This window comes from Rutidosis leptorrhynchoides, chromosome 5 (genome assembly GCF_046630445.1).
Source record: "Rutidosis leptorrhynchoides isolate AG116_Rl617_1_P2 chromosome 5, CSIRO_AGI_Rlap_v1, whole genome shotgun sequence".
NCBI classification, from domain to species: Eukaryota; Viridiplantae; Streptophyta; class Magnoliopsida; order Asterales; family Asteraceae; genus Rutidosis; species Rutidosis leptorrhynchoides.
Genome location: NC_092337.1, coordinates 462,684,831 through 462,712,514, shown reverse-complemented (window position 1 = coordinate 462,712,514; position 27,684 = coordinate 462,684,831).

Below are 27,684 nucleotides of genomic sequence, written 5' to 3'. Positions count from 1 at the left end.
AGTCTTTGAAAATGCGCTGTTTTACCCTGTTTTGAACAATCGACAATATACATACATACAAGTATAATCATGCATGGCAATTTGAAATGGGACTTAATATCCCATTTTCAAATTCTAAATATGAAATATTAGTACACAATAATAATAAAATAATAAAAATTACACAAATTTATCCAATAACATAAGTTTAAACATGAAAAACTCAAAAGATAAAAACATAAAAATAACCAATTGGAACTAAATCAGTCTGGATAGGGGTTCCAGTTCATCTCATCGGGTGGGTTCCATTGTTGGTTATAGGTGTTCTGATAGGCTTGGTTATAGTCATACCGGTTAAAGGGTGGTCGGATATCGGGGCTATGTGGCGGAAAATGAGCAGGTCGAGTAGGTACATAGTTATTTGGTACCTGATATGATAGCTGGCTCATGATTTGGTGCTGATGAACTAACCAGCTATCGTGTTGGCGTCGCCTATAATCCTCGTATACTCGCTCGGAGTTCCACTGCTCATACATACTATGTCTTGCCGCGTTCGTCATTGCTTCCTCATCTATACGAACGTGGACGTCAAGAATAGCATCTCGAAAGACATCCCTAATGTCTTTCGCCTCCTCCATTTCCTCGTCTGAGCCTCTCTCTACCTGAGGATGAGATCCCTCATAGGGTACTGCCTGGTTACGTCTACTTTTCAATACCTTAGCACCCACATAAACTTTCAATCCTAAGGGCTCAACCTGTTCTCTACAAATCTGTAATGGACCCCCTTGGTTCCTATCAACACCTAAATACTCTCCAATGAGAGTAACAAAAATACCTCCTCCTATTATACTCCCGTCCTGCATTCCCTCTACCATTTTAGATAAATAAAAAGCAACACAGTAAGGGATATTGACAAAGCTTCTAGGATCCCGAATACACTTTAGGTAGAATAAATCATATAAGGTAATTTTTTCTTTATTATGACCTCTTTGTGTAATCGAGTTGGCCAAAAATCTATGAATAATACGAAGCTCGGCTCTGTCAATATGTGTATAGGAGTGTCCTCCTGCTCGTGTAAAAACATCAAAATGTGACATACGCCTCCAAATGGCGTCAGCGTCAAAGTTACTATCTACCCGTTCACCATAATGAATCAAGTTTGTACAATCGGGTAATAGCAACTCACCAGGAGTATATATCTGTAAGGCCCTGGCCATGTCCAGCATGGACATTCTGTACATCCTACCGCCAAGGATAAACCTAAGAAATCTTCTATCATCTATCCTAACTATATTTGTATCAAGTGATACAGTACTCATCAACTCAACACACCATTCCTTATATACAGGTCTACGAATGGTGAAAAGACGTTCCCAATCTGTAAAAGAAGAACTGCCATACCTTTGAACTAAAAGCTGTCTAACACGGTCAGCTAGATGGACCGTGTCCAAAGGGGCCCAATCAATTACCCTTGGCACCTCTACATTTTTTGTTACCAATTTGAATTTGTTCCTTTGATATGTCTCGTAATCTCTCCATCTTCTATCAAATCTCATATTAGGATGTAGTGTGTGCTCAGGAATCGTTGGGAATTCTACTGGCGGCCTCATTGGGAATACTATGAATTCATCAACAAACTGTACTGGATCATAATAAGGTATGTGCTGATCAGGCTGTTGTTGTTCCTGTTGTGGTTCTTGTTCGTGTTGCATTTCTGGTTCTGGTTCTGGTGCTGGTTGTCTAGATGATGATGCTCCTGAACCTCCAGTATCGGCTCTCTTTAAACACATTAAACACAAAAATTGTGCATCCAAATATGCATTAATGTTAGCAAAATAACAACTTAAAATAATCACTATAACATGTTAAATCAAAATTAAACTTATACACATTTTCACAATTTTTCACAATTCTACACTTTTCAAATAAGCACATATGAAAATGTATACAAAATTCATAAGCATTTAACTCAAATAACATGTCAGAATATTCATTATTAATAATTAAACAAGTCTCAAATGGCAAATATATCACATTAATCAAGTTCATGAATTTTGGACTTAAAAAGTCCACTTTAATCTCCAAAAATCATGTTTAGGATCATTGTTTGGATCATTTAACTATCTAAACATGTTACACTACTCAATTTAGCAATAATTCATGACAAAAATCGGCCATAACCTGTTTATATCAAAAAGCCCCAAATTGCTCAAGAACACAAACCCTAGATTTCTAAAAATTTTGAAGTTTTTGGCTTCAAATCATGTTAAATAGCATCAATCTAGGTTATACATGCATAAAATACTAACAATTTAACACTAATTACACTAGAAATTAACAAAATTGCATTAGGTAAAAAATTGGTAATTATCACAAAAACTAGGAATTTATAGAGTTTAGGAGTGTAGTTTTTACCAATTTGCTGAAGAATGAGAATCTAGGCATGATTAGAGCAAGAAAAATGACGAATTACGGTGAATTTTGGTGAAATTTGGTGAATATTTGGGAGTATTTTCGGGTATGTGTGTGTGTTGTGGTGTAGAAGCAGACTCTCTGCTGTATTTGTTCCTGACCAGCATTTGGTCCCCATGCGATCGCATGGGTTCCAAGTGCAAACCCCATGCGATCGCATGGGGTGCCGGCTACAGTGTTTTCAGCCTTTTTTTTTTTTTTTTTTTTTTTTTTTGTTGTAAAACCTTATGCTTTATAAAACTTATAATTAATTAAATTTTAAAAATTTTGTTTTCCTTTAGGAGCGAGGCCGTTTCGGATCGTTGTCCTAATCTGCCCCTCGACAAAATTTTAAAATTTGTCAAATCAAAGCGCGGTTTTTAAAAGTAAAGATTTTTTTGGTTTTTTTAATGTTTTTGGCATACTTTAATTCAATAAGATTAAAAATAATGATAATAAAAGTTCTCGTCCCTCCCTCGGGTAAAGCAATTTCGGTTCAAAGACCTAGTCTTCAACTTACGACGAATTTTAAAAATCATATTTTTAACTTAATGAGATAAAGTAAATTTTTGTTTTTAAATTCACACAACATAAATATAAAATTCAAAATTAATATTAAAAAAAATCACACCAAACTTAAAATTTGAAATGCATAAAATTAAAAATTCATATTTTAAAAATTAAAAATTCACACCAAACTTAATTTAAAAATTCAAATATTTACAATTTTAAAAATATTGTTTTTACAAAGTTTACAATATTAATTTAAGATTTAAATATTTATTTTAAAAATATGGTAAAAATAAAATTAAAAATCTTTTTGTCTTTTTATCCCACTTTAATCAATCAAATATTATTAAAAATATGCGTCCCTCTTTTCGGTAAAGTAATTTCGGTTCCAAGACCTAATTTAACTCATGACGAATTTTTGAAATATTTTGGGTTGATTGATTAAAGATATTTATACCTTAAGAATAAACGTTAAATTTCGCAGTGATGTAATAAATTTTTGAATGATATCAATAATTTCGGTCGCCAAACCTAATTTTATTCAATACCAATTTAATACTTTTTAGCGAACAAATTAGCGTTTATTATCAAAAGGTTAAAAATAAAAATAAAAATAAAAACTGTACAGACATACCTGTGAAATAGATTTCTTAGTTATATGATCTATCCCATTCATAAGATAGTCGGTTTAATTGATTTTCCATGGCTACATAGGCGTAACCTCGAGCATTCAGTGTCTTTTCTTCTAAACATATGAACGGTCCGTCTCTGCATAAAGTAACAAATTCGGTATTTGAATAGGTTTGATTATTTGAACATTTACCTCCATGTGACCATTTTCCGCATTTGTGACATCGTTCTAGGTGTCGTGCTCTTCTTTTCGCTGCGGATTTTGATTTTCCTTTACCAAATTGTAACTTATTATCTTCGCATCTGGATTCTTTTCTAACTCCGTCCATTCTTTCTCTGATTACTGATACTATTTCACTCGGGAGTATGTCATTATTACGTTTAGTGATCAAAGCGTGTAGCATTAGACCATGGTTTAGTTCACAGGCAGTCTTCATTTCGTAAAAACCTAAAAAAAATAAAAATTCAGAATGGGGGGAGAAGACTAGTTCTTTAGGGTCTGCTAGGGAAAGACCATTCGGGTTTCATTTTCGAGAAATACACGAAAACAGACAATCTAACTCTAACAGAAATACATATTATCCTTTAAAGACTTGATTCTCCCCACACTTAGTTAGCTGTGGTGTCGAAATTGTGATTAACTTCGTTGTCGACTTCCATCGGACCAGGTATGTAATGTTTAACTCTGTGACCATTAACTTTAAATTCAATCCCATTTGAATTTATTAATTCTATCGTTCCGTATGGGAAAACTCTTTTGACTATGAATGGTCCAGACCATCTTGATTTCAATTTTCCAGGAAATAGCTTGAATCGTGAATTGAAAAGAAGAACTCTGTCTCCTTCTTTAAGCTCTTTTGAACTTCTGATTCTTTTATCATGCCATTTCTTCGTTCTTTCTTTATAGATTAACGAATTTTCGTATGCTTCATGTCTTAATTCTTCTAATTCATTTAGTTGACTTAATCGTAGACGTCCGGCTTCATGTAAATCAAGATTACATGTCTTCAAAGCCCAAAATGCTTTGTGCTCAATTTCTACTGGAAGATGACATGCTTTTCCATAAACAAGTCTAAAAGGTGTGGTTCCAATTGGAGTTTTGTAGGCTGTTCTAAAAGCCCAGAGTGCATCCTCCAATTTAATGGACCATTCCTTCGGATTTGATCCTACGGTTTTCTCTAGAATACGTTTTAAAGCTCGGTTGGTATTTTCAACTTGCCCACTTGTTTGTGGATGATATGCGGTGGAGATTTTATGAGTTACTCCATATCTTTTAAGAACTTTCTCAAGTTGATTATTACAGAAATGAGTACCCCGATCACTTATTAAAGCTTTCGGTGTTCCAAACCTTGCAAAAAGACGTTTTAAAAAGTTGACTACAACTCGTGCATCGTTAGTTGGGAGAGCTTGTGCTTCCGCCCATTTAGATACATAATCAATGGCTACGAGTATATATAGATTATTATGAGATTTTGGAAATGGACCCATAAAGTCAATACCCCAAATGTCAAATACTTCACATACTTGGATGACATTTTGTGGCATTTCATCACGTTGACTTATTTTTCTGGCCCTTTGACATGCATCACAGGATTTGCAAAGAAGGTGTGCGTCTTTGTAAATTGTAGGCCAATAGAATCCAGCATCATAAACTTTTCTTGCTGTTAGTTGAGGCCCATAATGCCCTCCTGTTGGTCCTGTGTGACAATGGTTTAAAATTTTACTAGCTTCATCTCCAAATACACATTGGCGTATTATTCCATCTGGACAACTTTTAAACAAATGTGGATCTTCCCAGAAATAGTGTTTTATATCACTGAAGAATTTCTTTCATTTTTGGTACGATAATCCTTTTTCAAGGAATCCACAAACTAAGTAGTTTGCATAGTCTGCAAACCATGGGATTTCTTTATAATCTATCTTCAATAGATATTCATCAGGAAAGTTGTCTTGTATGGCCGATTTATTTAGAACTTCTAATTCGGGATTTTCAAGACGAGAAAGATGATCAGCGGCGAGATTTTCTGCTCCTCTTTTATCTCGGATTTCAATATTAAACTCTTGTAAGAGTAAAATCCAACGGATTAATCTTGGTTTAGCATCTTGTTTCGAAAATAGGTATCTAAGAGCAGAATGGTCAGTATAGACCACCGTTTTTGCTAGAACGAGATATGATCGAAATTTGTTAAAAGCAAAGACAATAGCAAGGAGTTCTTTTTCAGTAGTTGTATAGTTAGTTTATGCTCCTTGTAACGTCTTACTAGCATAATATATAGGTTGAAATCGTTTTTCAATCCTTTGTCCTAAAACGGCTCCCATTGCAAAATCACTTGCATCGCACATTAGTTCAAATGGTAGATTCCAATTTGGTGTTATCATGATCGGTGCATTAGTGAGTTTTTCTTTAAGAATATTAAAAGATTTGATACATTCATCTGAAAAGATGAATGGCGCATCCTTTTCTAGGAGTTTATTCATAGGAGTGGCAATTTTAGAAAAATCTTTTATGAAACATCGGTAAAAACCGGCATGCCCTAGAAAACTCCTAACTCCTCTAACATTGGTGGGATGTGGAAGTTTAGCAATTACATCTACTTTAGCTCTATCCACTTCAATTCCTTCTTTTGAAATTTTATGTCCAAGAACGATGCCTTCTTTAACCATGAAATGGCATTTCTCCCAATTAAGTACTAGATTTGATTTTTCGCATCTAATTAGCATTCGTTCCAGATTAATTAGACATGATTTAAATGTATCACCGAAGACTGAAAAGTCATCCATGAATACTTCCATGCATTCTTCTATCATGTCGTGAAAAATCGCCATCATACACCTTTGAAAGGTTGCAGGGGCGTTGCAAAGTCCAAATGGCATGCGTTTGTAAGCAAAAGTACCATAAGGGCACGTGAATGTGGTTTTTTCTTGGTCCTCGGGTGCTATTGGAATTTGAAAATATCCGGAAAATCCATCTAGAAAACAATAGTAACTATTTCCGGCTAATCTTTCCAACATTTGATCTATGAAAGGTAAGGGAAAGTGATCTTTTCTGGTGGCGTCATTTAATTTTCTATAATCAATACATACACGACATCCTGTTACAGTCCTAGTAGGAATAAGCTCATTTTTCTCATTTGTAATGACAGTCATGCCACCCTTCTTAGGTACGCATTGAACTGGGCTTACCCATGGACTATCAGAGATTGGATAAATTAAACCTGCATCTAGCAGTTTAATAATCTCTTTCTTAACTACATCTTGCATATTAGGATTTAGTCTTCGTTGGCGTTGCACATACGTTTTATGACCTTCTTCCATAAGGATTTTATGTGTGCAATACGAAGGACTTATTCCTTTAATATCATGAATCTTCCATGCAATGGCTGGTTTATGAGCTTTTAACACAGAAATGAGTTGTGATTTTTCATTTTCAGTAAGAGAAGACGATATTATTACAGGTAATTCAGATTCACCATGTAAATAAGCGTATTCCAAATGGTTTGGAAGTAGCTTTAACTCTAATTTCGGAGGTTCTTCTATCGATGATTTATATCGATATCTGTCTTCTTCTTTTAGCATTTGAATTTCTTCTGTTGTTGGTTCATATCCATTAGCTATAAGTGTAGCTAACATTTCAGCTTCATCAATTGGTTCATTACCTTCTCCTAAAGAACATTCTCCTGTTCCTTGTAATTCTGGAAATTCTTCTAATAATTCTGCATGTGCATCTATAGTTTGAATATAATAACATGTATCATCTGCAGATTGTGGTTGTTGCATTGCTCTATCAACTGAAAAGGTAACACTCTCATCCTCTATACTTAGGGTCAATTTCTTACCGAACACGTCTATCATTGCTTTAGCCGTGTTTAAGAATGGTCTTCCTAATATGAGAGGAACTTGAGAATCTTCTTCCATGTCCAAAACAACAAAATCTACTGGAAATACTAAAGTACCAACTTTAACTAGCATGTTCTCCATTATCCCTCTAGGATATTTTATTGATCTATCGGCTAGTTGTATGCTTATTCTGGTTGGTTTCAATTCTCCAAGGTCTAGTTTAGCGTATAGTGAATACGGCATTAGATTTATACTAGCACCTAAGTCTGCCAATGCTTCTATTGAACTAAGACTACCCAGAAAACATGGAATTGTGAAACTTCCTGGATCAGATAGTTTTTCTGGTATCTTATTCAACAGCACTGCTGAACAATTAGCATTCATAGTAACAGCCGAGAGTTCTTCCATTTTCTTTCTATTTGAGATTAGATCTTTCAAGAATTTAGCATATCTTGGCATTCCTGAAATCACATCAATGAAAGGAAGATTTACATTTATCTGTTTAAACATATCCAAGAATTTGGATTGCTCGGCTTCAAGTTTCTCTTTCTTCATTTTACTCGGGTAAGGAAGTGGTGGTTGGTATGGTTTAACATAAGGTTTATCCTTAACTGTGTTATTTTCATTAACCTTTTCAACTACCGGTTCTTTTTCCTTATCTTGATCAGGTTGTGGTTCTTGTGGAGTAGGAATAGTTTCATCAGAAGTTACAGGTATTTCAGGTGGTTTAAGTGTTGTACCACTTCTTGTGGTAATAGCTTTAGCTGTTTCATTCCTGGGGTTAGCATTTGTATCACTAGGTAGACTTCCCGGTTTTCTTTCACCTATTAACCTTGCTAGGTTACTCACTTCTTGTTCCAGATTTTGAATAGAAGCTTGTTGATTTCTAAATGCTTGAGCATTTTGTTCATTAGTTTGTTTTTGAGATGTGAAAAACTGCGTTTGAGTTTCAACTAGCTTCGTCATCATATCTTCTAAATTCGGTTTTTTATCATCGGTTTGTTGTGGTGGTTTGTTTTGAAAATTCGGTCTTTGCTGATTATAAGTATTATTGGATACTTGTTGATTGCTAGGACCTTGTTGGTTGTTGTATGGAATATTTCGGTTATAATTCTGGTTTTGATTGTAAATTGGTCTTGGCGGTTGATAATTATTCTGATAATTATTTCCAGGCCTTTGGTTTATGTATGAAATATTCTCTCTTTGTTCCATTGTTAATTCAATACTGAGACAATCTTTTGTCAAATGTGGTCCTCCACACTGCTCACAACTAATTCGTATTGAGTGAATATCTTTAGTCATCTTTTCCATTCGTCTCTCCACAGCATCTATCTTTGCGGAAATGGAATCTAAGTCATGGCTAGAATCGGCTCTAGCTGCTTTAGATGATCTAACGATATCTTTTTCTTGGTGCCACTCATGTGAGTGGGAAGCAGTGTTATCAATAATTTTGTAAGCATCAGTTTCGGTTTTCTTCATAATAGAACCACCAGCTGCTATATCTATGTCTTTCCTTGTAGTGATGTCGCATCCTTGGTAGAATATTTGTACTATTTGACAGGTGTCTAAACCATGTTGCGGACATCCTCTTAATAACTTTCCATATCTTGTCCACGCCTCATATAGAGTTTCATTTGGTTTCTGTGTGAACGTAACAATTTCTGCTTGAAGTCTTACGGCTTTAGATGCAGGAAAGAATTGTTTAAGAAATTTGTCAACTAAAACGTCCCATGTATGGATCGCCCCTTCAGGTAACGATTCCAACCAATCTTTGGCTTCTCCCTTTAAAGTCCAGGGAAATAACATGAGATATATCTGTTCATCCTCCACTTCTCGGATTTTAAATAGTGTGCAGATCCTATTAAAGGTACGTAGATGTTCATTTGGATCTTCCTTCGGCGCACCACTAAATTGGCATTGATTAGTCACCATGTGTAGAATTTGTCCTTTGATTTCATAATCTGGCGCATTAATGTCTGGATGAGTAATTGCGTGACCTTGGCCAGTGCGTTTAGCTCTCATTCGGTCTTCCATACTTAAAGGTTCCAGATTCTCCATAATTGAATTTGTTGAATCGGTATCACTAGATGATTCTGATTTAATGGTTCGTTCCTCAACAATCTCTATTTGAATGATTGGTGGCTCCGGAGGAAAGTTTAATGGTTCAGGATCTACGAACCGTTCCTGAATATTCTCCGGATTCTCAATTGTGATGTTGGGTTCAAAAAATGGATTATCGGAAATTTGAACTGAAGTACTTGGTCGACTGGATGACGATTCTAAAGAAAAATCAACGGCGGTTATATTTGCTAAATGTCTTGATCTAGTTACAGGTGGTGAACGTACAAAAGGTGATGAACGTCTTGCTCGGTGCATTCACTGAATATCCTATTAGTTTTTAAAAGGAAAGAAAAATTATAATAAGTTATCCAACCAATAGACTTTTCTGATTTTGCCCACGTTTTGAATAGCCAAAAGATGCAGCAGAGGGGCAGGATTCGTTTGGTCTCAATATAATTGAGGACTGTTTGGCTCCAATAACCCGGTCCACGTACAAATCCAACTATTACTACGAACCAGAAAATTTTGATGTCTATTAATTTAACCACTTAAAATAAATTTTCGTAATTTTAAGAAATTTAGATAAGAAGTAGAAAAAATTCTAAGTCCTAAAAACTAGAATGGCGAGAAATGAGAAAGAAAAAGAGTTCGTCGAAAAAGGTCGAAAAAGAAAAAATGGTTGAAAAATAAAAGGTGACGGAAAAATAAAAGAAACTTATAAAAACTTAAAAATACTTGACTAACCTAACCTTATTACTACAACTAACTTAAAATTATAATCGCAAATTGAAATTACTAATTGGAATGATAATTGATACATAGTAAAAGGTGTCTAAAAAAATATTAAAGCTTACAGGAAAAACTAAATACCAAATGGAAATAACTTAAAAAGAAACTAAAACTTAAAAAGGCGTCGCAAAATTCTAGAGCACCTAAATCTTAGTCTAAAGAAAAAGCACTTAAGGAATTCTACGGCAAAGCCTAAAAATCTATGAGTAAAAATAACTATAGCAAAAACTAAGTTTAAAATTAATTATGAGCTAAAAATACAAATATTACGCTACAATGATTAAAAAGGGACAAAATATAAAAATATATAAAAAGTTGTAAAAAGTACAATTTTATAAAAATATTATTTTTATATTATTTATTTTATAAAACTATTAATTTTATAATTTAATGAAAACTAAAATAAAACTAAATATAACAAATTAATAATAATAAAAACTAAACTAATAATAAAAAAAATAATACCCTAATTAGGGTTTTAATTATGTAATAATAATAATAATTTCGTAATTATTGCAGCAGGAAGTCAAATCTGGCGTGTCAGATGGGCTCATGCGATCGCATGAGTCCATAGTTACCCAGCCATGCGATCGCATGGGCTAGGGTTTCGGGCCATAGAGTGGGCTGCTACAGTACAGGCCGAATTAAATTTTTTTTTTTTTTTTTTTTTTTTTGGTAAAATTATGTAATATATTTATATAAATTAAATAAAACTTATATTTTTATAAAATAAAGATAAAGAAACTTTTATATAACTTACAAACTCTTAAAAAATATTTATATTTTTGTTTTTATTTTTATATTTTCGAATATTTAAAACGTATTTCTACAAAACGTACTAAAAATAAAAATCTTTTTTTTTTTATATTAGCGTTCCGCTTCCGGATTTTAAGAGATTTCCCCGGCAGCGGCGCCAAAAATACTTGATGTTAAGCGAGGTGTATATAAAATAGTTATTAATTTTAGCAGAAAACACTATTAAATACGATACAATTTTACACAAGATATTTATTTATTTATAGAATGGATATACTTAAACCTTGCTACAACACTTATAGGCAGTGTTCCTAATCGTACAGTAGTGTAGTTTTTAGTAAGTCCGGTTCATTCCACAGGGAAATCTTTAAACAAAGCTTAACGCTATATTAGTTTACTTTTTATAAAAATACAAATATATATATAAGTAATATTATTATTATAAAGGGGGGTTTTTACCGTTTAATGACCGGTTTGTCGATTTTAAAACTTTAGTCGCAGTTAAAACCTAATGTAAAATATTAAATAAATAAAAGACTTAATTTAAAGCGTAAAGTAAATAACGATAATGAAATTGCGAATAATAAAAGTGCGATAAAATAAAATTACGATAATTAAAAAGTACGATAATTAAAAGTGCGATTAAATAACAATAAATAAAAGTGCGATAATTAGAAGTGCAATTAAATATAAAATAAAGGAAATTAAATATGAAATAAAAGAATTATGCTTATTTAAACTTCCGTAATCATGATGTTTGACGTGTTGATTTTAGTTTTATGCCCCATGGGTTAATTGTCCTTTGTCCTGGATTATTTAATATGTCCGTCTGGTTTTTGTCCATAACAGTCCATCAGTCATAAATATAAAGTGCGAGTGTCCTCGTCAAATTATTATTATACCCGAAGTTAAATATTCCAACTAATTGGGGATTCGAATTGTAACAAGGTTTTAATACTTTGTTTAGTGAATACACCAGGTTATCGACTGCGTGTAAACCAAGGTTTTATTACTTTGTTAACAATTACACCAATTACCCTTGAATGTAATTTCACCCCTGTTTTAATTATTCTAGTGGCTATTAATCCATTCCCGTGTCCAGTTAAATGACCGATTATTCGTACATATAAATACCCCGTCCATCGTGTCCGATCGAGTGTATATGGTAATTTATAGGGACGTCCAATTGTAAATCTTTATATTAACATTAATAAACTTTCATTTAGTTAAACAAATATAAAGCCCATTAATAGCCCATAGTCTAATTTCCACAAGTGTCGTTCTTTTGTCCAAACCCCAATTATGGTACAAAGCCCAATTACCCAATTTTAGTAATTAGCCCAACATCATGATTACTTCGTTTTAAATAAGCATAATAATAACTTAGCTACGAGACATTAATATAAAAAGGTTGAACATAACTTACAATGATTAAAAATAGCGTAGCGTTACACGGACAGAATTTCGACTTACACCCTTACAACATTCGCTAACATACCCTTATTATTAGAATTATAATTAAAATTAAAATTAAAATATAAATTATATATATATATTTTACGTATATATGGGAGAAGAGAGAAAGATGGATATGTTTTTGGTTCACCAAAGCTCGATTTTTATAGGAGGTGTGGCCTGACTTTTCATGCCATGCGATCGCATGGACTTCCTTCTTCCTGGCCATGCGATCGTATGGCCAGCTGGGAGAGCTCACATGTTGCTTGTTTCCTTGTGCCGACGTTTTATAAATAATATAATATATTAAATAATTATAAGAATTATTTAAATATTATATTATATTTATGTGCATAGTTGACTTGTAATTTTTAGTCCATTTCGTTGAGCGTTGAGAGTTGACTCCGGTCCCGGTTCCGGATTTTCGAACGTCCTTGCGTACAATTTTATATTTTGTACTTTGCGTTTTGAATCTTGTACTCTTGTAATTTCGAGACGTTTCTTATCAATAATTGGAACCTCTTTGATTGTCTTTTGTACTTTTGAGCTTTTTGGTCGTTTGCGTCTTCAATTCGTCGAATCTGTCTTTTGTCTTCACCTTTTATTATTTAAACGAATATCACTTGTAAATAGAATAATTGCAACTAAAAGCTTGTCTTTCTTAAGGAATAATGCTATGAAATATATGAATTGATAACTAGAGTTTTATCACCATTTAGTAATAGTGGTAAAACAATTCGATTATGTGAAGCGTACGAGTGAAGCTGTCACAAGAGATTGAGATAGAGATTTAACTTTTGACGTCGTCACAGTGAATTTCTAGAATTTAAGGGATTTAAAAGAAAATCTTGGAAATCTAAAAGATTTGATTCTTCGGTGAATAAGGAAATTATCATCTTCTTTGATTTAATGCGCCAATATGTTTCGATTTCTCTGTCGGATATTTCACTATAAATCCACTCCCTTTGTTTCTTTATTTCCACAGCTCACACCTTCTATTATTTCCCCTCACTTCATACTTTAAAACATTCGTCAGTATGCTCTATCTCGTTCTGATTCTTGTTATACTTCTAACTTTCATATCTTTCATTCTTCTCTTTCATCTCCCGCCAGAAGAATCTATTCACTTCTATTATTTCCTTGGAATTATAATGTTTTTAATTCTCCCGTGTCTTTACGTTGCAATACGTATTGATATACACGGTTTGTAATTTCTGGGAGGTTGTTGGGTTTTATATCTTCCCTTATACTTCGATGTCCCTACTTCTGTCTTCTATAATCATTGTCATCCACAGTTAATGCTCCCTCCTATTTGCTGCGATTTATACTCCAATTTCAATTTTGGAGCTTCATTCTTTCGTTTCTTCTTCTTGCGATTAAGCATCTCTTGTAATGGTCCGGAATTTGTAGCTACGGATTCCAAAATGAACACAGTAAATGTTCTAAGAAGGAAATCATAATGGCACGATTTTTATTTGTTAAATTACCAGAATACCCTGGAGAAGACCGAGTCATCAAGAAGAATATTTTCTTGATATGTTTGGAGATTAGATAGAATGTAAGAGTCGTGTAAATGATATATGATGATGGTACTGTGAATCATCACATTCCATTAGAAACTCAACATGACTTACTGTAATATAATGACGTTGATCAAGTGTCATTATATTATACTAATTCATGCTTCAGTTCGCAACACTACTTCAAAACATTCATACTTCAATTTCGAGGGTTTCAGATTTTAGAAACTGACATAGTTTCTTTTATGTTGTAACATAGATATTACGGAGTGAGAATTGATTTCAAGTAAGAACGTTTATGAAAATATCTTCAGAAATATCGAGGATATTTATAATGAAAGATACGATAATATCTTTGAATATCTAAGATCAAAGGATGATAGAGACTATTGTCCGCAAGGGTTTAGAGTAAGGAGCAAGATATTCGCTAAAGACTTCAATAGGCATTGAATTATTTGAATTCTTTGAAGTCAAACTTATTCTTTGTGATTTGTCCACGGCTTCCTTCATAGTTTCGCATAATCCGCTTTTCAGTACTAAAATTTTCTATTGAGTGTTTCCAATACTCCATTCTTTATCATCAACTTTTGGCCATTAAGACCATCTACAACATGCTGCTTCGTCAGCATTTTCAAAGTTAACGGATCTGGGTCATCGGTTATCAAACCGAGGTGGTTTCAGGAGAATTGTGTTTTTAGATGATTAAACGCTGATGGTAATATGGTGGAATATAAAAGGTTCCCCAGTAACAATAAAAGAGCACACATATATATCAAAGTTATAATAAGGTTGTTCTGAACGAAAAGTCAAAGTTGACTTGCTGGAGCTGTGACAAAATTGGCTAATTTGGAAAGAGATTGTAAGGTTGTTTTTGCTAATAAATGATAAGGGATTCACGCGGTTACGTGTTAAGCTATGATTTTGGGTTCGAGAGTTTTTCAGGTACAAGACTTCGGGTAATGTGTGGTTGGTTCACTCTCTCGATTGAGGTGTTTTCAAGAATCAAGAAAGGTTTGAATGCGGATTGTAATTGTCGAGGTACAAATGAGGTTTAAGATGAAATCAAGTGGCAAACTTGAAGAATTGTTTAGTTTCATATGTTATAATTAATATTTTAATCCCTTTTAATTGTCCAATGTTAGTTGTCCAATAGTCTAATAGTCCAATAGTTCATATATAGTTTAATATATAATATTCGAATTAATTAATACGTATCGTGACCCGTGTACCGGTCTCAGTATTGATCACAACTCAAACTATATATATATTTTGGAATCAACCTCAACCCTGTATAGCTAACTCCAACATTCACATATAGAGTGTCTATGGTTATTCCAAGATATATATATGGATGGGTCAATATGATATGTCGAAACCTTATATACGTGTCTCGTTATTTATAGTGCGTAGAATAAATACAGAAATTAAATGACGATAAATAAAATTGCGAGAATGTAAATTGTGTTAATTAAATTGCAATAAATTAAATGTAACCAGTTAGCTAGGAACAGTTATCTAGGAACAGTTAGCGTGGATTCTTAACAGAATTTCTCATAGTTAATTTGTTTGTTTCTAACAAATTTTATTTTGTCCAATGTTTCTTCATTATGCCACTTGTTGGATTCTGATAGATCAAAATCCAAATATGAAATTTGAATGGAAATGGTTATTCTGTGGTGAACAGATACATATATCAGTGAATGTAAACAGGGTAATAGTTGATCATTGAATCAGATTTGAAAAATGTACAGTGTAACTTATTAATGTGAAATCTCAATATTCCTCGAGTACTACCTACCCGTTAAAATATTTTCATCATTAACAGTTTGTACGAAAGAATTTTTAAATACAATCTTTATGAAAACATATATACATATATATATTTTCTTCAGATGTAATCATGGATTTAATGAGTCAATAGGATATTAAACTCATCTGTTTTATCGTTAATACTAGATTACATGATCTCTAAAACATTAGAGATTACATAATCGTCATGTCGAACGAAGATAAATGAGGTACAACGATATGTAAAGCGAAGATAATCGATGTAGAACGATATGTAGAACGAAGATCATACTCGAAGTACAGATGGGGTTATTGAGGCGTGTGATGTTGATATCCGAGATACATATTATGATGTTGAGGTTTACGACGTGGTTGTGGTTAGGGGTAATAAGGGTACTATTGGCGTTGATGATGGTGGTGCTGATTATGATGCTGGTGCTGCTGCTGGTGTTTGTAACCTTCGCACCATATTCTCTAAAGCCACTACCCGAGCGCGAAGTTTGTTGACTTCTTCTATTATACCAGGATGATTGGCAGTTGGAGCGAGCGGATGAATAAGATTCAAAATATGGGATAGTATATAATCGTGACGAGATACTCTAGAAATGAGAGAGAAAATGGTGTTTCGAATAGGTTCGCCGGTAAGTGCTTCAGGTTCATCACCAAGAGGGCAATTCGGTAGATGGAAGGGATCACCTTCTTCTTGTCTCCAATGATTGAGGAGGCTATGAACCCAACCCTAATTCATCTAGAATAGATGGTGACTGATTGGTTAATCCATTCCGGTCACACTGCTTTCGGAACTTGAGTGGTATTCCATATCGGAATCTGAGGAACTTGAACTGGTGGTGAGTTCCATTTCGCACGTTTGAATAAAGGATTTTTCGATATGAAATGATTTTCGAATATAAAATGATATTCTAACTTCATAGAATATCTATATATGTAGTACTAAAGATTCCGTAGACTACGGAGGAATTTACGGCATATGTCAGGCAAGTCTACAGTAATAGATACGCTAGGATATGAATTTGTCTATACACTATTCATGCAATCAATGCAGCAAGATGTGTCTAGACTAAGAATGATAAGCAGGTAATTTACTAAGGATGATAAGCAGATGATTTCCGACTAGAAATGATAAACAAAACTTTTGACATGTAGACACGGTCGAAGTCCAGACTCATTAATGCATCCTAACAGCTACTAATTAGACACACTAATGCAAGACCTGGTTCACTAAGACCACCGCTCTGATACCAACTGAAAGGACCGCTACTAATCCATCCGGACGAAGTCCATATCGATTATAAACGAATCACAATAGTTGGTTACATTGCGAGGTGCTTGACCTCTATATGATACATTTTACAAACGTTGCATTTGTTTTTAAAAGACAAACTTTCATTACATAGAAAGTTGACAGGTGTACATAACATTTTATAGCATCCAAATTACCTATTCTGTCATTTACTTAATAATATTCTCTAATGAACTTCAATGACTCGAATGCAACATCTTTTGAATATGGCATGAATTACCCCAAGTAATATCCTTAGTATGAGCTAATGCACAGCGGAAGATTTCTTTCAAGTCCTGAGAATAACATGCTTAAAAATGTCAACATAAAGTTGGTGAGATATAGGTTTAATGCTAGCAGCGTTATAAATATAGACCACAAGATTTAATATACATAAACGTTTTAATAAAAATATTCTAAGTGGTTGAGCACTTGATAACCATACTTAACATTTAATCAACGTCGCATATTCCCTTTATTATGAAATCTCACTACACCGTACCAAGTGTAGTCACCGAAACGAAGTACTGTGCAACCGTTGAATACTGGTCGTCCAGTCCGGTTGGGGTTGCCAGGCCCGATAGATCTATCAACAGGATTCGCGTTTACAATACCTCATGTAAATAGTAGTTACCAAGTTACAGGGAAGTATGCCAGTGGTACAACTCAACGTAGAATATATATTTTTAATCACTGGTGTCCATAACGTAAATCATAGAATGCATGTATTCTCATCCCGAAATATTTAGAGTTTAAAAGTGGGACTATATACTCACTTTTGCCTTGAAGGTATTTAACTCGACTTGGTCTCCGATAGATATCACGAACCTAACCATATATATAATATATCAACATATTTTCTTTTCAAGTAATCGTTACATATATATATATATATATATATATATATATATATATATATATATATATATATATATATATATATATATATATATATATATATATATATATATACTTATAATACTTTTAATATTTTCTTAGTCCGTAGTTAGCAGTCCGATGTTAGTGGTCCATAATTAGTTGCTCAATAAAATAAATAAAGACCCCATCGTATTCGTATTGATCAGAATTAATCTCGACCCATGGTACCATGTTGTCAAATGACGTGTTGCGTACAATCATGAGGTCTTATGATTAATCTTCTCGTGTTGTTTACGGGTGGTCCTGAAGTATATAAAATCAAATAATAAGTAATTATATATAAAATATCATATTAATTTGAAAAGATATGATTAATTTACTTGTTCTCCAAATATTTTCGTAGCTAACTAGCTTCAGATACCCAATCTTGTTTTAGTCGTAGTTTCTTCATTACAACTCCGTTTTTGTTGGTTCAACTTGCCACTTCCTTGGATCGAGTCAAATTTTAAGAATATGAACTGAAAATACCTTAGTTTGTATTCGAAATTACAGGTTATAGGTCAAACTTTGGTGAAACTTATGAAAGTGATCATTTTCCATCATAAAAACAACATTTAATGATCATTTTTCTAAAAATACTTACACTTTGAGTTAAACCATGAAATTTTTATGTGTTAACATATTCATAAGAAATATCATTTTTCCAGAACATGAACTTCCAATTCAAAGTTCAAGATGGTTTTTAATTATCCAATCCCAAAACAGCCCCCGGTTGCACTCCAACGATGTAGATTCAGTTTTAAGGTGTTCTTTGTAAAATCAAGTTGTATCTTGTTAAGTTAGCGTATCCTTATGATATATTACAGGTCTTGAAGTATTTTAAAAGTTAAGTTAGAAGGATCTATTTAGTTTGCAAACAAGTTTGAAATCATTCAAACTATGTTCTTGTTGTTAAAATTTTACAACACAAAATAAGATAGCTATATGAATATGAATTGAATAAAATTATGAACAAGGTTACTACCTCAAGTTACTTGGACAAAGTTACTGTAAAAGATAAGAAAAATCTTGGAATCAAAAGAGTGGTGGAGTGGGATTGAAAGGTTGGAAGTAAACTTGTATACTTGGAAGGATTTTTGAAGTGTTCTTGAAAGGTTTTTCTTATGATGATTATATATTGGTTTTTGATCTAGTTTTTGATTTAAGTGTCGAAGGTTTGCTGAATGGTTTGAGTATATAATTAGAGAGCATTTTAGAGATATAAAATTTGAGTTAGAAATCAAAAACATGGAATGATATATAAATAAATATGGAATGTGATATATGTATGTAAAAACAAAATCCTAATTTGTAATTTTGTATAATTATTGTATGCTAGAGGTCAAAAAGTGTTTCCCTCTCATTTAGGGCAGTACTTTTAGTGATTAAGATTTTGATTTGATGTGTATATACTAATAGTAAATACGTATAGAAGCTGGGTATGATACGGGTGCATATACCCTAGATATACGTATAAAAATCTTGAGAAAATGGAACGAGGATTTAAATATAGCTATCTTTTGTAAATATACTTATATTATTTCATGTATATAAGCCCTTTAAAAGTGATTAAATACATATCTATACGATATATGTATAAGCATTATAAGTTTTAAGTATTTATGTCAATGAACGTTACGTATAGTTATCGTTTTGAAAACTTAAGTTAGTAGTTTCAAAATATACTTATAACTCATTGTTATTAGTACACAATGAGATGTTAAACCATCCTTAGATCATGTTAAATATATATAAATACATATATATACACAAACATATAATTATCATATGTTATATAGTTCGTGATATCATCGGTCAAATTGGACGGTCAACCGTTGTGTAAAAATCTTTTCAAAAACATAAGTCTCAATAATTTAGATTGCTTATCATGTTGGTAAGGTTTAATTTATGTAAATATTAATCTCATAGGTATAAAATGATCGAAAAAATTTGGGTCGTTACAGCAGCCTGTACTGCGGCTATGTTTGAAGCTAGAAAAGTACGGAATTCCTCTTCATTCATATTCACGGTGTGTCGAGTAGTCGGTGCCATTTCCTTCAAAATAGTCAAATGGAACAAGTTAATCATACAGAATATTAAGAGTAGTTAATAGTATTTCGTAGCATAATATGAACTCATTTATAAAAGCTTTTTCTTCATATTAGCGTTTTATAAGTTTAAATTCGGGTAGTACCTACCCGTTAAGTTCATACTTAGTAGCTAATATACAATTCAACTACTACAATTCTATATGAAAAACTGATTATAATAATATTTCGCGTTCAAACTTTTACACAATATTTTACAAACTTACAATACCGCTTATTTTACATATAGCATGAAATATAGCACACAATAAATTTGATACAAGATGGTTGTAAAGATAATTCTAGCTAGTACACAAGTCGTTCAGCAAAGGCAATAAAGACACGTAATTCATACGTCCAAAAACAAGTCATGCATTCTGGTTTTACTAGGATTACTTCCCATCCTTAGTCTTGTGGAACATAACCGTTATGGCCGTTGATAAGACAGCGTGTTGTAACATCGTCAAAGGGACGAGGGTAACGTAATGTCCAACAGTCCCGTAACAATCTAAAAACCTCATTTCTTACCCCAATTACCGACTCCGTCACTTGTGGGAATGTTTTGTTTAATAGTTGTAGCCCGATGTTCTTGTTCTCACTTTGGTGAGAAGCGAACATTACTAATCCGTAAGTATAACATGCTTCTTTATGTTGCATGTTAGCCGCTTTTTCTAAATCACGAAGTCCAATATTCGGATATATTGAGTCAAAATAATTTCTTAACCCATTGCGTAAAACAGCATTTGGGTTCCCCGCAATATATGCGTCAAAGTAAACACATCGTAACTTATGGATTTTCCAATGTGATATCCCCCATCTTTCGAACGAAAGCCTTTTATAAACCAAGGCATTCTTGGAACGTTCTTCGAATGTCTTATAAACTGATCTTGCCTTAAATAGTTGTGCCGAAGAATTCTGACCGACTCTAGACAAGATTTCATCAATCATGTCTCCGGGTAGGTCTCTTAAAATATTGGGTTGTCTATCCATTTTGTGTTTTTATACTGTAAAATAGACAAGAGTTAGATTCATAAAAAAATACTTATTAATACAAGCAATTTTTACATATATCATAAAGCATAAGCACACTATATTACATATATTACACCACACGAATACAACTATCTTATTCCGACTCGCTTGTTTCTTCTTCTTCGGTTTTGGTTCGTTTTGCCAAGTTTCTAGGGACATATGATGTTTGATAATACTAAAAACGAACATATATTTCATAGCTTTATTCCTCAAGAAAGACAAGCTTTTAGTTGCAATTGTTCTATTTACAAGTGATATTAGTTTAAATAATAAAAGGTGAAGACAAAAGACAGATTCGACGAATTGAAGACGCAAACGACCAAAAAGCTCAAAAGTACAAAATACAATCCAAGAGGTTCCAATTATTGATAAGAAACGTCTCGAAATTACAAGAGTACAAGATTCAAAACGCAAAGTACAAGATATTAAATTGTACGCAAGGACGTTCGAAAATCCGGAACCGGGACCAGAGTCAACTCTCAACGCTCGATGCAACGGACTAAAAATTACAAGTCAACTATGCACATAAATATAATATAATATTTAAATAATTCTTATAATTATTTAATATATTATATTATTTATAAAACCGTCGGCAGAAGAAAACAACCAAATATGAGCCTCCCCAGCTGGCCATGCGATCGCATGGCCTGGATGGCATAAATCCATGCGATCGCATGAGCCCCAGTTCCAGCCCACATGCCTATAAAAATCGAGCTTTGGTGCACCACAACATCAATCTATCTTTCTCTTCTCTCATATACGTAAATATATATATATAATTTATTTTTTAATTTTAATTTTAAATCCTAATAATAAGGGTATGTTAGCGAATGTTGTAAGGGTGTAAGTCGAAATTCTGTCCGTGTAACGCTACGCTATTTTTAATCATTGTAAGTTATGTTCAACCTTTTTAATTTAATGTCTCGTAGCTAAGTTATTATTATGCTTATTTAATCCTAAGTAATCATGATGTTGGGCTAATTACTAAAATTAGGTAATTGGACTTTGTACCATAATTGGGGTTTGGACAAAAGAACGACACTTGTGGAAATTAGACTATGAGCTATTAATGGGCTTTATATTTGTTTAACTAAATGATAGTTTGTTAATGTTAATATAAAGATTTACAATTGGGCGTCCCTATAAATTACCATATACACTCGATCAGACACGATAGGCGGGGTATTTATATGTACGAATAATCGTTCATTTAACCGGACACGGGAATGGATTAATAGCCACTAGAATAATTAAAACAGGGGTGAAATTATGTACAAGGACACTTGGTATAATTGATAACAAAATAATAAAACCTTGGGTTACACTCAGTCGACATCCTGGTGTAATTATTAAACAAAGTATTAAAATCTTGTTACAGTTTAAGTCCCCAATTAGTTGGAATATTTAACTTCGGGTATAAGGATAATTTGACGAGGACACTCGCACTTTATATTTATGACTGATGGACTGTTATGGACAAAAACCAGACGGACATATTAAATAATCCAGGACAAAGGACAATTAACCCATGGGCATAAAACTAAAATCAACACGTCAAACATCATGATTACGGAAGTTTAAATAAGCATAATTCTTTTATTTCATATTTAATTTCCTTTATTTTATATTTAATTGCACTTCTAATTATCGCATTTTTATTGTTATTATATTTAATTGCACTTTTAATTATCGTACTTTTTAATTATCGCAAGTTTATTTTATCGCATTTTTATTATTCGCAATTTCATTATCGTTATTTACTTTACGCTTTAATTTAAGTCTTGTATTTATTTTTAATATTTTACATTTGGTTTTAACTGTGACTAAAGTTTTAAAATCGACAAACCGGTCATTAAACGGTAAAAACCCCCTTTATAATAATAATATTACTTATATATATATTTGTATTTTTATAAAAGTAAACTAATATAGCGTTAAGCTTTGTTTAAAAAGATTCCCTGTGGAACGAACCGGACTTACTAAAAACTACACTACTGTACGATTAGGTACACTGCCTATAAGTGTTGTAGCAAGGTTTAAGTATATCCATTCTCTAAATAAATAAATATTTTGTGTAAAATTGTATCGTATTTAATAGTATTTCCTTGTAAAAATTAATAGTATTTTATATACACCTCGCGAAACATCAAGTTATTTTTGGCGCCGCTGCCGGGGAATCTCTTAAACGCCGGAAGCGCAACGCTAATATAAAAAAAAAAAAATTTAGTTTACTTTTATTAAAATTCATTTTTATAAAAATACGTTTTAAATATTCGAAAATAAAAAAAAACAAAAATATAAATATTTTTTTTAGAGTTTGGTAAATATTTAAGTTTTATAAAGTTTCTTTATTTCTATTTTTTTTATTTTGTAAAAATATAAGTTTTATTTAATTAATAAATATATTTTATAATTTACAGCAAAAACAGAAAAAAAAAAAGAAAAAAAAAATTATTAATTCGGCCTGTACTGTAGCAGCCCACTCTGTGGCTCGAAACCCTAGCCCATGCGATCGCATGGCTGGGCAACTGAGGACTCATGCGATCGCATGAGCCCATCTGACACGCCCTACTGAACCTGCCGACAGCATTAATTACGGATTATTATTAATTATTATTAATATTAAACCCTAATTAGGGTTAGTTATTATATTAATTAATTTTAGATATTAATTAATTTGTATTTTTAGTTTGATTAGTTTATTTAATTGTAAAATTAATAGTTTTAATAAATAAATAATATAAAAATAATATTTTTATAAAAATTGTAATTTTTACAACTTTTTATATATTTTTATATTTTTTTCCCTTTTTAATCGTTTTAGCGTAATATTTGTATTTTTAACTCATATTTAGTTTTAAACTTAGTTTTTGCCATAGTTATTTTTACTTCTAGATTTTTAGGCTTTGCCGTAGAATTCCTTAAGTGCTTTTTCTTTAGACTAAGATTTAGGTGCTTTAGAATTTTACGACGCTTTTTTAAGTTTTAGTTTCTTTTTAAGTTATTTCCATTTGGGATTTAGTTTTTCCTGTAAGCTTTAATATTTTTAGACGACTTTTTCCTATGTATCAATTATCATTCCAATTAGTAATCTCAATTTGCGATTATAATTTTAAGTTAGTTGTAGTAATAAGGTTAGGTTAGTCAAGTATTTTTAAGTTTTATAAGTTTCTTTTATTTTTTCGTCACCTTTTATTTTTCAACCATTTTTCTTTTTCGACCTTTTTCCGACGAACTCTTTTTCTTTCTTATTTCTCGCTATTCTAGTTTTAGGGCATAGATTTTTATTCTACTTCTTATCTAAATTTCTTAAAATTACGAAAATTTATTTTGAGTGGTTAAATTGATAGACATCAAAATTTTCTGGTTCGTAGTAATAGTTGGATTTGTACGTGGACCGGGTTATTGGAGCCAAACAGTCCTCAATTATATTGAGACCAAACGAATCCTGCCCCTCTGCTGCATCTTTTGGCTATTCGAAACGTGGACAAAATCAGAAAAGTCTATTGATTGGATAACTTATTATAATTTTTCTTTCCTTTTAAAAACTAATAGGATATTCAGTGAATGCACCGAGCAAGACGTTCACCACCTTTTGTACGTTCACCACCTGTAACTAGATCAAGACATTTAGCAAATATTGCTACCGTTGATTTTTCTTTAGAATCGTCATCCAGTCGACCAAGTACTTCAGTTCAAATTTCCGATAATCCATTTTTTGAACCCGACCTCACAATTGAGAATCCGGAGAATATTCAGGAACGATTCATAGATCCTGAACCACTAAACTTTCCTCCGGAACCACCAATCAATCAAACAGAGATTGTTGAGGAACGAACCATTAAATCAGAATCCTCTAGTGATTCCGATTCAACAAATTCAATTATGGAGAATCTGGAACCTTTAAGTATGGAAGACCGAATGAGAGCTAAACGCACTGGCCAAGGTCACGCAATTACTCATCCAGACATTAATGCGCCAGATTATGAAATCAAAGGACAAATTCTACACATGGTGACTAATCAATGCCAATTTAGTGGTGCGCCGAAGGAAGATCCAAATGAACATCTACGTACCTTTAATAGGATCTGCACACTATTTAAAATCCGAGAAGTGGAGGATGAACAGATATATCTCATGTTATTTCCCTAGACTTTAAAGGGAGAAGCCAAAGATTGGTTGGAATCATTACCTGAAGGGGCGATTGATACATGGGACGTTTTAGTTGAAAAATTTCTTAAACAATTCTTTCCTGCATCTAAAGCCGTAAGACTTCAAGCAGAAATTGTTACGTTTACACAGAAGCCAAATGAAACTCTATATGACGCGTGGACTAGATATGGAAAGTTATTAAGAGGATGTCCGCAACATGGTTTAGACACCTGTCAAATAGTACAAATATTCTACCAAGGATGCGACATCACTACAAGGAAAGACATAGATATAGCAGTTGGTGGTTCTATTATGAAGAAAACCGAAACTGATGCTTACAAAATTATTGATAACACTACTTCCCACTCACATGAGTGGCACCAAGAAAAAGATATCGTTAGATCATCTAAAGCAGCTAGAGCCGATTCTAGCCATGACTTAGATTCCATTTCCGCAAAGATAGATGCTGTCGAGAGACGAATGGAAAAGATGACTAAGGATATTCACTCAATACGAATTAGTTGTGAGCAGTGTGGAGGACCACATTTGACAAAAGATTGTCTCAGTATTGAATTAACAATGGAACAAAGAGAGAATATTTCATACATAAACCAAAGGCCTGGAAATAATTATCAAAATAATTATCAACCGCCAAGACCGATTTACAATCAAAACCAAAATTATAACCGAAATATTCCATACAACAACCAACAAGGTCCTAGCAATCAACAAGTATCCAATAATACTTACAATCAGCAAAGACCTAATTTTCAAAACAAACCACCACAACAAACCGATGATAAAAAGCTGAATTTAGAAGATATGATGACGAAGCTAGTTGAAACTCAAACGCAGTTTTTCACATCTCAGAAACAAACTAATGAACAAAATGCTCAAGCATTTAGAATTCAACAAGCTTCTATTCAAAATCTGGAACAAGAAGTAAGTAACCTAGCAAGGTTAATAGGTGAAAGAAAACCGGGAAGTCTACCTAGTGATACAAATGCTAACCCCCAGAATGAAACAGCTAAAGCCATTACCACAAGAAGTGGTACAACACTTAAACCACCTGAAATACCTGTAACTTCTGATGAAGCTATTCCTACTCCACAAGAACCACAACCTGATCAAGATAAGGAAAAAGAACCGGTAGTTGAAAAGGTTAATGAAGATAACACAGTTAAGGCTAAACCTTATGTTAAACCATACCAACCACCACTTCCTTACCCGAGTAAAATGAAGAAAGAGAAACTTGAAGCTGAGCAATCCAAATTCTTGGATATGTTTAAACAGATAAATGTAAATCTTCCTTTCATTGATGTGATTTCAGGAATGCCTAGATATGCTAAATTCTTGAAAGATCTAATCTCAAATAGAAAGAAAATGGAAGAACTCTCGCCTGTTACTATGAATGATAATTGTTCAGCAGTGCTGTTAAAATAAGATACCAGAAAAATTATCTGATCCAGGGAGTTTCACAATTCCATGTTTTCTGGGTAGTCTTAGTTCAATAGAAGCATTGGCAGACTTAGGTGCTAGTATAAATCTAATGCCGTATTCACTATACGCTAAACTAGACCTTGGAGAATTGAAAACAACAAGAATAAGCATACAACTAGCCGATAGATCAATAAAATATCCTAGAGGGATAATGGAGAACATGCTAGTTAAAGTTGGTACTTTAGTATTTCCAGTAGATTTTGTTGTTTTGGACATGGAAGAAGATTCTCAAGTTCCTCTCATATTAGGAAGACCATTCTTAAATACGGCTAAAGCAATGATAGACGTGTTCGGTAAGAAACTGACCCTAAGTATAGAGGATGAGAGTGTTACCTTTTCAGTTGATAGAGCAATGCAACAACCGCAATCTGCAGATGATACATGTTATTATATTCAAACTATAGATGCACATGCAGAATTATTAGAAGAATTTCCAGAATTACAAGGAACAGGAGAATGTTCTTTAGGAGAAAGTAATGAACCAATTGATGAAGCTGAAATGTTAGTTACACTTATAGCTAATGGATATGAACCAACAACAGAAGAAATTCAAATGCTAAAAGAAGAAGACAGATATCGATATAAATCATCGATAGAAGAACCTCCGAAATTAGAGTTAAAGCCACTTCCAAACCATTTGGAATACGCTTATTTACATGGTGAATCTGAATTACCTGTAATAATATCGTCTTCTCTTACTGAAAATGAGAAATCACAACTCATTTCTGTGTTGAAAGCTCATAAACCAGCCATTGCATGGAAGATTCATGATATTAAAGGAATAAGTCCTTCGTATTGCACACATAAAATCCTTATGGAAGAAGGTCATAAAACGTATGTGCAACGCCAACGAAGACTAAATCCTAATATGCAAGATGTAGTTAAGAAAGAGATTATTAAACTGCTAGATGCAGGT